Source organism: Mesoplodon bidens (genome assembly GCF_964165515.1).
Source record: "Mesoplodon bidens genome assembly, contig: HAP1_SCAFFOLD_97, whole genome shotgun sequence".
NCBI classification, from domain to species: domain Eukaryota; kingdom Metazoa; phylum Chordata; class Mammalia; order Artiodactyla; family Ziphiidae; genus Mesoplodon; species Mesoplodon bidens.
In genome coordinates, this window is record NW_027672422.1 from 1,783,406 (window position 1) to 1,797,772 (window position 14,367).

Genomic DNA, 14,367 nt, shown 5'->3' on the forward strand with positions numbered 1-14,367 from the left:
CATCTCCCATACAGCCAGCAGCCCCACCCGCCCACGCAAGGAGCGTCCTTATTGCAAAGCTGGGAGACCGTGCCCAGGCCTCTGTGAGTAAACGTGAGCTGAGCCCCAGGCCAGATGCTGCTGAACTGTTCCCACCCTTCCCAGGTGAAACACCTGAATATGTACAAGGGCTTGAAAGCCTAGAGGGAGGGCCGTGGAGCCACACCAGCGACGGCACGCAGGCCAACTTGGTGCCTGCAGGTCAGCCAGGATGGTCCTGGCCACGGGCGCTCTTCTGGAAGCTTTCCATTGCCCTGCCTGAGATACCCCTCCTGTCCCGGCCCCCACTCCTTTTTTTCCTTCCTCACCTCAGCCCGGAGAGATATTGCAGTGGAAGTTATGGGTGACACATCCTCTTCCTTACAGGTGGCAGCCTGGCAACTCCTGCCGAAAGTCCAGCAGAGCCCCACTCACACCGGGCCACCCACAAAGCCGTCGACCCTCCCACCCTCCTACCAGCACAGCCCCGAGACTGCTGACGGGGCAGAGAATATGGAGTCAGGCACAGCTGCAGGGGCTATTGCTGCCTGGAGTGCTGTTTATATTGACCTCAACCCAGGCACACCTGCGGAGGGCTTGCCGGCAGGGTCAGGCTGCCCAGGGCAGCTAATCCTCAGCCCTCAGGGAATCACATTGCAGAAAATGGACCTCGCTAAGACAGAATATTCGCCAAGGAAAAAAAGGACACATAGGGCTTCCCTGGTGGCGCAGTGGTTGAGAGTCCGCCTGCCGAGGCAGGGGATACGGGTTCGTGCCCCGGTCCGGGGAGATCCCACATGCCGCGGAGCGGCTGGGCCCGTGAGCCATGGCCGCTGAGCCTGCGCGTCCGGAGCCTGTGCTCCGCAACGGGAGAGGCCACAACAGTGAGAGGCCCGCGTACCGCAAAAAAAAAAAAAAAAAAAGGACACAATGCCATTCGCAGCACCGTAGATGAGTCTCGAGGTAATCATGTGACTTGGAGTAAGTCAGAAAGTGAAAGACACATATCGTATCATATCACTTATAGGTGTTACCTATAAATTGATACCAGGGCAGATATTTCCACGGAGAAGGGCAATCACAGATTCATTAAAGAAACTTATGGTTCACCAAAGGAAAGGTGTGAGGATTGAATTCATTACGATATTGGGGTTAACAGACATATACAAACACAGTAGACGTATATAATCACCAAAGACCTACGGAGTACCAAGAGAAGACTACTCAACATTCTGTCATAACGTACATGGGAAAAGGATCCCAGGAAGAACAGACATATGTATATGTGTAAAAGAACCACCTCTTGCACACCTACAACAAGCTAAACGTTGTACTCAAACTTGCTGTAATAAAAAATAAAAGATTAAATTAAAAACAAGAACAAGAAGTAGTGAGACACACTTGAGGGGCTTTCTCCTGGCACATTCCGTTCTACATTCCAATCTAGAACGCGACTTCCATTGAGGCTCTGCTGCCCTAGTAACCAGATTTGGTAAGGGAGAACTGCTGCCAACTTGTGGCCGTTTCTCACAACTGCAGCTTTAATCCCAGCACTAATGGTCAGTGGATATTCCAAATCATTACCGGCCTGTAAATGACACCTGCCCTGAAAACAAATCCTGGGGTCATATATCGACCAAAAAATTCAAAAGACGTCCATATTTCAAAACGACAGTTTCAAGAGGCATATTTCACGCACATTAGTGTTCTGCTTCTTTTGCTTTCTTTCTTTCTTTGTTAAAAAAACGGGAATGGAAAAAGGCAACCCTCAGAATGGGCGAAAACGTTCACAAACGAATCAATGGACAAAGGTTTAATCTCCAATATATATAAACAGCTCATGCAGCTTAATATTAATAAAACAAACAACCCAATACAAAAATGGGCAGAAAATCTAAAGAGACGTTTCTTCAAAGAAGTCACAGAGATGGCCAAGACGCACATGAGAAGCTGCTCAACATCACTAATTATTAGAGAAATGCAAATCAAAACTACAATGAGGTAAGACCTCACACCTGTTAGAATCGGCATCATCAGATAATGTACAAACAACAAATTCTGGGGAGGGTGTGGACAAAAGGAACCCTCTTCCGCTATTGGTGGGAATGTAAATTGATACAGTCACTATGGAGAACAGTATGGAGGTTCCTTTAAAAAACTAAAAAGAGAATTACCATAGGATCCAGCAATCCCACTTCTGGGCATATACCCAGAGAAAACCATAAATCACAAAGACACATTCACCACAATGTTCATTGCAGCACTATTTACAATAGCCAGGTAATGGAAGCAACCTAAATGCCCACAGACAGACGAATGGATAAAGATGTGGTACATATATAAAATGGAATATTACTCAGCCATAAAAAGGAATGAAACTGGGTCATTTGTAGAGAAGTTGATGGATCTAGAGACTGTCATACAGAGTGAAGTAAGTCAGAAAGAGAAAAACAAATATTGTATACTAATGCCTATATGTGGAACCTAGAAAAATGGTACAGATGAACTGGTTTGCAGGGCAGAAATGGAGACACAGAGGTAGAGAACAGACGTATGGACACAAAGTGGGGGAAGCCATGGGGTGGTGGTGGTGGGATGAGTTGGGAGATTGGGATTGACCTGTATACATGTATAGGCATAAAATAGATAACTAATAATAACCTACTGTATAAAAAAATAAACAAAATTAAATTTCAAAATTTTTAAAAATAAAATGTAAAAATAAAACAGAAAAAATGTTCTTCCATTCACACTGATGTATATATAACAATGAATTATTTCCATGCTTATATCTATAAATACATAAAAGAGGAATAAAATCTAACTTGAACCAAAAAAGAAAAAAAAAAAAACTGAACCTAACAGTTATACAGAGGAAAACACTACCAAGGCACTTGCTCCAGTGGTAAACAATTCTGAAATTGGTCAGAGGTGGGGAATCATCTCCCATACAGCCAGCAGCCCCACCCGCCCACGCAAGGAGCGTCCTTATTGCAAAGCTGGGAGACCGTGCCCAGGCCTCTGTGAGTAAACGTGAGCTGAGCCCCAGGCCAGATGCTGCTGAACTGTTCCCACCCTTCCCAGGTGAAACACCTGAATATGTACAAGGGCTTGAAAGCCTAGAGGGAGGGCCGTGGAGCCACACCAGCGACGGCACGCAGGCCAACTTGGTGCCTGCAGGTCAGCCAGGATGGTCCTGGCCACGGGCGCTCTTCTGGAAGCTTTCCATTGCCCTGCCTGAGATACCCCTCCTGTCCCGGCCCCCACTCCTTTTTTTCCTTCCTCACCTCAGCCCGGAGAGATATTCCAGTGGAAGTTATGGGTGACACATCCTCTCCTTTACAGGTGGCAGCCTGGCAACTCCTGCCGAAAGTCCAGCAGAGCCCCACTCACACCGGGCCACCCACAAAGCCGTGGACCCTCCCACCCTCCCACCAGCACAGCCCCGAGACTGCTGACGGGGCAGAGAATATGGAGTCAGGCACAGCTGCAGGGGCTATTGCTGCCTGGAGTGCTGTTTATATTGACCTCAACCCAGGCACACCTGGGGAGGGCTTGCTGGCAGGGTCAGGCTGCCCAGGGCAGCTAATCCTCAGCCCTCAGGGAATCACATTGCAGAAAATGGACCTCGCTAAGACAGAATATTCGCCAAGTAAAAAAAGGACACAATGCCATTCGCAGCACCGTAGATGAGTCTCGAGGTAATCACGTGACTTGGAGTAAGTCAGAAAGTGAAAGACACATATCGTATCATATCACTTATAGGTGTTACCTATAAATTGATACCAGGGCAGATATTTCCACGGAGAAGGGCAATCACAGATTCATTAAAGAAACTTATGGTTCACCAAAGGAAAGGTGTGAGGATTGAATTCATTACGATATTGGGGTTAACAGACATATACAAACACAGTAGACGTATATAATCACCAAAGACCTACGGAGTACCAAGAGAAGACTACTCAACATTCTGTCATAACGTACATGGGAAAAGGATCCCAGGAAGAACAGACATATGTATATGTGTAAAAGAACCACCTCTTGCACACCTACAACAAGCTAAACGTTGTACTCAAACTTGCTGTAATAAAAAATAAAAGATTAAATTAAAAACAAGAACAAGAAGTAGTGAGACACACTTGAGGGGCTTTCTCCTGGCACATTCCGTTCTACATGCCAATCTAGAACGCGACTTCCATTGAGGCTCTGCTGCCCTAGTAACCAGATTTGGTAAGGGAGAACTGCTGCCACCTTGTGGCCGTTTCTCACAACTGCAGCTTTAATCCCAGCGCTAATGGTCAGTGGATATTCCAAATCATTACCGGCCTGTAAATGACACCTGCCCTGAAAACAAATCCTGGGGTCATATATCGACCAAAAAATTCAAAAGACGTCCATATTTCAAAACGACAGTTTCAAGAGGCATATTCCACGCACATTAGTGTTCTGCTTCTTTTGCTTTCTTTCTTTCTTTGTTAAAAAAACGGGAATGGAAAAAGGCAACCCTCAGAATGGGCGAAAACGTTCACAAACGAATCAATGGACAAAGGTTTAATCTCCAATATATATAGACAGCTCATGCAGCTTAATATTAATAAAACAAACAACCCAATACAAAAATGGGCAGAAGATCTAAAGAGACGTTTCTTGAAAGAAGTCACAGAGATGGCCAAGACGCACATGAGAAGCTGCTCAACATCACTAATTATTAGAGAAATGCAAATCAAAACTACAATGAGGTAAGACCTCACACCTGTTAGAATCGGCATCATCAGATAATGTACAAACAACAAATTCTGGGGAGGGTGTGGACAAAAGGAACCCTCTTCCGCTATTGGTGGGAATGTAAATTGATACAGTCACTATGGAGAACAGTATGGAGGTTCCTTTAAAAAACTAAAAAGAGAATTACCATAGGATCCAGCAATCCCACTTCTGGGCATATACCCAGAGAAAACCATAAATCACAAAGACACATTCACCACAATGTTCATTGCAGCACTATTTACAATAGTCAGGTAATGGAAGCAACCTAAATGCCCACAGACAGACGAATGGATAAAGATGTGGTACATATATAAAATGGAATATTACTCAGCCATAAAAAGGAATGAAACTGGGTCATTTGTAGAGAAGTTGATGGATCTAGAGACTGTCATACAGAGTGAAGTAAGTCAGAAAGAGAAAAACAAATATTGTATACTAATGCCTATATGTGGAACCTAGAAAAATGGTACAGATGAACTGGTTTGCAGGGCAGAAATGGAGACACAGAGGTAGAGAACAGACGTATGGACACAAAGTGGGGGAAGCCATGGGGTGGTGGTGGTGGGATGAGTTGGGAGATTGGGATTGACCTGTATACATGTATATGCATAAAATAGATAACTAATAATAACCTACTGTATAAAAAAATAAACAAAATTAAATTTCAAAATTTTTAAAAATAAAATGTAAAAATAAAACAGAAAAAAAGTTCTTCCATTCACACTGATGTATATATAACAATGAATTATTTCCATGCTTATATCTATAAATACATAAAAGAGGAATAAAATCTAACTTGAACCAAAAAAGAAAAAAAAAAAACTGAACCTAACAGTTATACAGAGGAAAACACTACCAAGGCACTTGCTCCAGTGGTAAACAATTCTGAAATTGGTCAGAGGTGGGGAATCATCTCCCATACAGCCAGCAGCCCCACCCGCCCACGCAAGGAGCGTCCTTATTGCAAAGCTGGGAGACCATGCCCAGGCCTCTGTGAGTAAACGTGAGCTGAGCCCCAGGCCAGATGCTGCTGAACTGTTCCCACCCTTCCCAGGTGAAACACCTGAATATGTACAAGGGCTTGAAAGCCTAGAGGGAGGGCCGTGGAGCCACACCAGCGACGGCACGCAGGCCAACTTGGTGCCTGCAGGTCAGCCAGGATGGTCCTGGCCACGGGCGCTCTTCTGGAAGCTTTCCATTGCCCTGCCTGAGATACCCCTCCTGTCCCGGCCCCCACTCCTTTTTTTCCTTCCTCACCTCAGCCCGGAGAGATATTCCAGTGGAAGTTATGGGTGACACATCCTCTTCTTTACAGGTGGCAGCCTGGCAACTCCTGCCGAAAGTCCAGCAGAGCCCCACTCACACCGGGCCACCCACAAAGCCGTGGACCCTCCCACCCTCCCACCAGCACAGCCCCGAGACTGCTGACGGGGCAGAGAATATGGAGTCAGGCACAGCTGCAGGGGCTATTGCTGCCTGGAGTGCTGTTTATATTGACCTCAACCCAGGCACACCTGGGGAGGGCTTGCCGGCAGGGTCAGGCTGCCCAGGGCAGCTAATCCTCAGCCCTCAGGGAATCACATTGCAGAAAATGGACCTCGCTAAGACAGAATATTCGCCAAGGAAAAAAAGGACACAATGCCATTCGCAGCACCGTAGATGAGTCTCGAGGTAATCACGTGACTTGGAGTAAGTCAGAAAGTGAAAGACACATATCGTATCATATCACTTATAGGTGTTACCTATAAATTGATACCAGGGCAGATATTTCCACGGAGAAGGGCAATCACAGATTCATTAAAGAAACTTATGGTTCACCAAAGGAAAGGTGTGAGGATTGAATTCATTACGATATTGGGGTTAACAGACATATACAAACACAGTAGACGTATATAATCACCAAAGACCTACGGAGTACCAAGAGAAGACTACTCAACATTCTGTCATAACGTACATGGGAAAAGGATCCCAGGAAGAACAGACATATGTATATGTGTAAAAGAACCACCTCTTGCACACCTACAACAAGCTAAACGTTGTACTCAAACTTGCTGTAATAAAAAATAAAAGATTAAATTAAAAACAAGAACAAGAAGTAGTGAGACACACTAGAGGGGCTTTCTCCTGGCACATTCCGTTCTACATGCCAATCTAGAACGCGACTTCCATTGAGGCTCTGCTGCCCTAGTAACCAGATTTGGTAAGGGAGAACTGCTGCCACCTTGTGGCCGTTTCTCACAACTGCAGCTTTAATCCCAGCGCTAATGGTCAGTGGATATTCCAAATCATTACCGGCCTGTAAATGACACCTGCCCTGAAAACAAATCCTGGGGTCATATATCGACCAAAAAATTCAAAAGACGTCCATATTTCAAAACGACAGTTTCAAGAGGCATATTCCACGCACATTAGTGTTCTGCTTCTTTTGCTTTCTTTCTTTCTTTGTTAAAAAAACGGGAATGGAAAAAGGCAACCCTCAGAATGGGCGAAAACGTTCACAAACGAATCAATGGACAAAGGTTTAATCTCCAATATATATAAACAGCTCATGCAGCTTAATATTAATAAAACAAACAACCCAATACAAAAATGGGCAGAAGATCTAAAGAGACGTTTCTTCAAAGAAGACACAGAGATGGCCAAGACGCACATGAGAAGCTGCTCAACATCACTAATTATTAGAGAAATGCAAATCAAAACTACAATGAGGTAAGACCTCACACCTGTTAGAATCGGCATCATCAGATAATGTACAAACAACAAATTCTGGGGAGGGTGTGGACAAAAGGAACCCTCTTCCGCTATTGGTGGGAATGTAAATTGATACAGTCACTATGGAGAACAGTATGGAGGTTCCTTTAAAAAACTAAAAAGAGAATTACCATAGGATCCAGCAATCCCACTTCTGGGCATATACCCAGAGAAAACCATAAATCACAAAGACACATTCACCACAATGTTCATTGCAGCACTATTTACAATAGCCAGGTAATGGAAGCAACCTAAATGCCCACAGACAGACGAATGGATAAAGATGTGGTACATATATAAAATGGAATATTACTCAGCCATAAAAAGGAATGAAACTGGGTCATTTGTAGAGAAGTTGATGGATCTAGAGACTGTCATACAGAGTGAAGTAAGTCAGAAAGAGAAAAACAAATATTGTATACTAAGGCCTATATGTGGAACCTAGAAAAATGGTACAGATGAACTGGTTTGCAGGGCAGAAATAGAGACACAGAGGTAGAGAACAGACGTATGGACACAAAGTGGGGGAAGCCATGGGGTGGTGGTGGTGGGATGAGTTGGGAGATTGGGATTGACCTGTATACATGTATATGCATAAAATAGATAACTAATAATAACCTACTGTATAAAACAATAAACAAAATTAAATTTCAAAATTTTTAAAAATAAAATGTAAAAATAAAACAGAAAAAAAGTTCTTCCATTCACACTGATGTATATATAACAATGAATTATTTCCATGCTTATATCTATAAATACATAAAAGAGGAAAAAAATCTAACTTGAACCAAAAAAGAAAAAAAAAAAAACTGAACCTAACAGTTATACAGAGGAAAACACTACCAAGGCACTTGCTCCAGTGGTAAACAATTCTGAAATTGGTCAGAGGTGGGGAATCATCTCCCATACAGCCAGCAGCCCCACCCGCCCACGCAAGGAGCGTCCTTATTGCAAAGCTGGGAGACCGTGCCCAGGCCTCTGTGAGTAAACGTGAGCTGAGCCCCAGGCCAGATGCTGCTGAACTGTTCCCACCCTTCCCAGGTGAAACACCTGAATATGTACAAGGGCTTGAAAGCCTAGAGGGAGGGCCGTGGAGCCACACCAGCGACGGCACGCAGGCCAACTTGGTGCCTGCAGGTCAGCCAGGATGGTCCTGGCCACGGGTGCTCTTCTGGAAGCTTTCCATTGCCCTGCCTGAGATACCCCTCCTGTCCCGGCCCCCACTCCTTTTTTTCCTTCCTCACCTCAGCCCGGAGAGATATTCCAGTGGAAGTTATGGGTGACACATCCTCTTCTTTACAGGTGGCAGCCTGGCAACTCCTGCCGAAAGTCCAGCAGAGCCCCACTCACACCGGGCCACCCACAAAGCCGTGGACCCTCCCACCCTCCCACCAGCACAGCCCCGAGACTGCTGACGGGGCAGAGAATATGGAGTCAGGCACAGCTGCAGGGGCTATTGCTGCCTGGAGTGCTGTTTATATTGACCTCAACCCAGGCACACCTGGGGAGGGCTTGCCGGCAGGGTCAGGCTGCCCAGGGCAGCTAATCCTCAGCCCTCAGGGAATCACATTGCAGAAAATGGACCTCGCTAAGACAGAATATTCGCCAAGGAAAAAAAGGACACAATGCCATTTGCAGCACCGTAGATGAGTCTCGAGGTAATCACGTGACTTGGAGTAAGTCAGAAAGTGAAAGACACATATCGTATCATATCACTTATAGGTGTTACCTATAAATTGATACCAGGGCAGATATTTCCACGGAGAAGGGCAATCACAGATTCATTAAAGAAACTTATGGTTCACCAAAGGAAAGGTGTGAGGATTGAATTCATTACGATATTGGGGTTAACAGACATATACAAACACAGTAGACGTATATAATCACCAAAGACCTACGGAGTACCAAGAGAAGACTACTCAACATTCTGTCATAACGTACATGGGAAAAGGATCCCAGGAAGAACAGACATATGTATATGTGTAAAAGAACCACCTCTTGCACACCTACAACAAGCTAAACGTTGTACTCAAACTTGCTGTAATAAAAAATAAAAGATTAAATTAAAAACAAGAACAAGAAGTAGTGAGACACACTTGAGGGGCTTTCTCCTGGCACATTCCGTTCTACATTCCAACCTAGAACGCGACTTCCATTGAGGCTCTGCTGCCCTAGTAACCAGATTTGGTAAGGGAGAACTGCTGCCACCTTGTGGCCGTTTCTCACAACTGCAGATTTAATCCCAGCGCTAATGGTCAGTGGATATTCCAAATCATTACCGGCCTGTAAATGACACCTGCCCTGAAAACAAATCCTGGGGTCATATATCGACCAAAAAATTCAAAAGACGTCCATATTTCAAAACGACAGTTTCAAGAGGCATATTTCACGCACATTAGTGTTCTGCTTCTTTTGCTTTCTTTCTTTCTTTGTTAAAAAAACGGGAATGGAAAAAGGCAACCCTCAGAATGGGCGAAAACGTTCACAAACGAATCAATGGACAAAGGTTTAATCTCCAATATATATAGACAGCTCATGCAGCTTAATATTAATAAAACAAACAACCCAATACAAAAATGGGCAGAAGATCTAAAGAGACGTTTCTTCAAAGAAGTCACAGAGATGGCCAAGACGCACATGAGAAGCTGCTCAACATCACTAATTATTAGAGAAATGCAAATCAAAACTACAATGAGGTAAGACCTCACACCTGTTAGAATCGGCATCATCAGATAATGTACAAACAACAAATTCTGGGGAGGGTGTGGACAAAAGGAACCCTCTTCCGCTATTGGTGGGAATGTAAATTGATACAGTCACTATGGAGAACAGTATGGAGGTTCCTTTAAAAAACTAAAAAGAGAATTACCATAGGATCCAGCAATCCCACTTCTGGGCATATACCCAGAGAAAACCATAAATCACAAAGACACATTCACCACAATGTTCATTGCAGCACTATTTACAATAGCCAGGTAATGGAAGCAACCTAAATGCCCACAGACAGACGAATGGATAAAGATGTGGTACATATATAAAATGGAATATTACTCAGCCATAAAAAGGAATGAAACTGGGTCATTTGTAGAGAAGTTGATGGATCCAGAGACTGTCATACAGAGTGAAGTAAGTCAGAAAGAGAAAAACAAATATTGTATACTAATTCCTATATGTGGAACCTAGAAAAATGGTACAGATGAACTGGTTTGCAGGGCAGAAATAGAGACACAGAGGTAGAGAACAGACGTATGGACACAAAGTGGGGGAAGCCATGGGGTGGTGGTGTTGGGATGAGTTGGGAGATTGGGATTGACCTGTATACATGTATATGCATAAAATAGATAACTGATAATAACCTACTGTATAAAAAAATAAACAAAATTAAATTTCAAAATTTTTAAAAATAAAATGTAAAAATAAAACAGAAAAAAAGTTCTTCCATTCACACAGATGTATATATAACAATGAATTATTTCCATGCTTATATCTATAAATACATAAAAGAGGAATAAAATCTAACTTGAACCAAAAAAGAAAAAAAAAAAAAAACTGAGCCTAACAGTTATGCAGAGGAAAACACTACCAAGGCACTTGCTCCAGTGGTAAACAATTCTGAAATTGGTCAGAGGTGGGGAATCATCTCCCATACAGCCAGCAGCCCCACCCGCCCACGCAAGGAGCGTCCTTATTGCAAAGCTGGGAGACCGTGCCCAGGCCTCTGTGAGTAAACGTGAGCTGAGCCCCAGGCCAGATGCTGCTGAACTGTTCCCACCCTTCCCAGGTGAAACACCTGAATATGTACAAGGGCTTGAAAGCCTAGAGGGAGGGCCGTGGAGCCACACCAGCGACGGCACGCAGGCCAACTTGGTGCCTGCAGGTCAGCCAGGATGGTCCTGGCCACGGGCGCTCTTCTGGAAGCTTTCCATTGCCCTGCCTGAGATACCCCTCCTGTCCCGGCCCCCACTCCTTTTTTTCCTTCCTCACCTCAGCCCGGAGAGATATTCCAGTGGAAGTTATGGGTGACACATCCTCTCCTTTACAGGTGGCAGCCTGGCAACTCCTGCCGAAAGTCCAGCAGAGCCCCACTCACACCGGGCCACCCACAAAGCCGTGGACCCTCCCACCCTCCCACCAGCACAGCCCCGAGACTGCTGACGGGGCAGAGAATATGGAGTCAGGCACAGCTGCAGGGGCTATTGCTGCCTGGAGTGCTGTTTATATTGACCTCAACCCAGGCACACCTGGGGAGGGCTTGCCGGCAGGGTCAGGCTGCCCAGGGCAGCTAATCCTCAGCCCTCAGGGAATCACATTGCAGAAAATGGACCTCGCTAAGACAGAATATTCGCCAAGGAAAAAAAGGACACAATGCCATTTGCAGCACCGTAGATGAGTCTCGAGGTAATCACGTGACTTGGAGTAAGTCAGAAAGTGAAAGACACATATCGTATCATATCACTTATAGGTGTTACCTATAAATTGATACCAGGGCAGATATTTCCACGGAGAAGGGCAATCACAGATTCATTAAACAAACTTATGGTTCACCAAAGGAAAGGTGTGAGGATTGAATTCATTACGATATTGGGGTTAACAGACATATACAAACACAGTAGACGTATATAATCACCAAAGACCTACGGAGTACCAAGAGAAGACTACTCAACATTCTGTCATAACGTACATGGGAAAAGGATCCCAGGAAGAACAGACATATGTATATGTGTAAAAGAACCACCTCTTGCACACCTACAACAAGCTAAACGTTGTACTCAAACTTGATGTAATAAAAAATAAAAGATTAAATTAAAAACAAGAACAAGAAGTAGTGAGACACACTTGAGGGGCTTTCTCCTGGCACATTCCGTTCTACATGCCAATCTAGAACGCGACTTCCATTGAGGCTCTGCTGCCCTAGTAACCAGATTTGGTAAGGGAGAACTGCTGCCACCTTGTGGCCGTTTCTCACAACTGCAGCTTTAATCCCAGCGCTAATGGTCAGTGGATATTCCAAATCATTACCGGCCTGTAAATGACACCTGCCCTGAAAACAAATCCTGGGGTCATATATCGACCAAAAAATTCAAAAGACGTCCATATTTCAAAACGACAGTTTCAAGAGGCATATTTCACGCACATTAGTGTTCTGCTTCTTTTGCTTTCTTTCTTTCTTTGTTAAAAAAACGGGAATGGAAAAAGGCAACCCTCAGAATGGGCGAAAACGTTCACAAACGAATCAATGGACAAAGGTTTAATCTCCAATATATATAGACAGCTCATGCAGCTTAATATTAATAAAACAAACAACCCAATACAAAAATGGGCAGAAGATCTAAAGAGACGTTTCTTCAAAGAAGTCACAGAGATGGCCAAGACGCACATGAGAAGCTGCTCAACATCACTAATTATTAGAGAAATGCAAATCAAAACTACAATGAGGTAAGACCTCACACCTGTTAGAATCGGCATCATCAGATAATGTACAAACAACAAATTCTGGGGAGGGTGTGGACAAAAGGAACCCTCTTCCGCTATTGGTGGGAATGTAAATTGATACAGTCACTATGGAGAACAGTATGGAGGTTCCTTTAAAAAACTAAAAAGAGAATTACCATAGGATCCAGCAATCCCACTTCTGGGCATATACCCAGAGAAAACCATAAATCACAAAGACACATTCACCACAATGTTCATTGCAGCACTATTTACAATAGCCAGGTAATGGAAGCAACCTAAATGCCCACAGACAGACGAATGGATAAAGATGTGGTACATATATAAAATGGAATATTACTCAGCCATAAAAAGGAATGAAACTGGGTCATTTGTAGAGAAGTTGATGGATCTAGAGACTGTCATACAGAGTGAAGTAAGTCAGAAAGAGAAAAACAAATATTGTATACTAATGCCTATATGTGGAACCTAGAAAAATGGTACAGATGAACTGGTTTGCAGGGCAGAAATAGAGACACAGAGGTAGAGAACAGACGTATGGACACAAAGTGGGGGAAGCCATGGGGTGGTGGTGGTGGGATGAGTTGGGAGATTGGGATTGACCTGTATACATGTATATGCATAAAATAGATAACTAATAATAACCTACTGTATAAAAAAATAAACAAAATTAAATTTCAAAATTTTTAAAAATAAAATGTAAAAATAAAACAGAAAAAAAGTTCTTCCATTCACACTGATGTATATATAACAATGAATTATTTCCATGCTTATATCTATAAATACATAAAAGAGGAATAAAATCTAACTTGAACCAAAAAAGAAAAAAAAAAAACTGAACCTAACAGTTATACAGAGGAAAACACTACCAAGGCACTTGCTCCAGTGGTAAACAATTCTGAAATTGGTCAGAGGTGGGGAATCATCTCCCATACAGCCAGCAGCCCCACCCGCCCACGCAAGGAGCGTCCTTATTGCAAAGCTGGGAGACCGTGCCCAGGCCTCTGTGAGTAAACGTGAGCTGAGCCCCAGGCCAGATGCTGCTGAACTGTTCCCACCCTTCCCAGGTGAAACACCTGAATATGTACAAGGGCTTGAAAGCCTAGAGGGAGGGCCGTGGAGCCACACCAGCGACGGCACGCAGGCCAACTTGGTGCCTGCAGGTCAGCCAGGATGGTCCTGGCCACGGGCGCTCTTCTGGAAGCTTTCCATTGCCCTGCCTGAGATACCCCTCCTGTCCCGGCCCCCACTCCTTTTTTTCCTTCCTCACCTCAGCCCGGAGAGATATTCCAGTGGAAGTTATGGGTGACACATCCTCTCCTTTACAGGTGGCAGCCTGGCAACTCCTGCCGAAAGTCCAGCAGAGCCCCACTCACACCG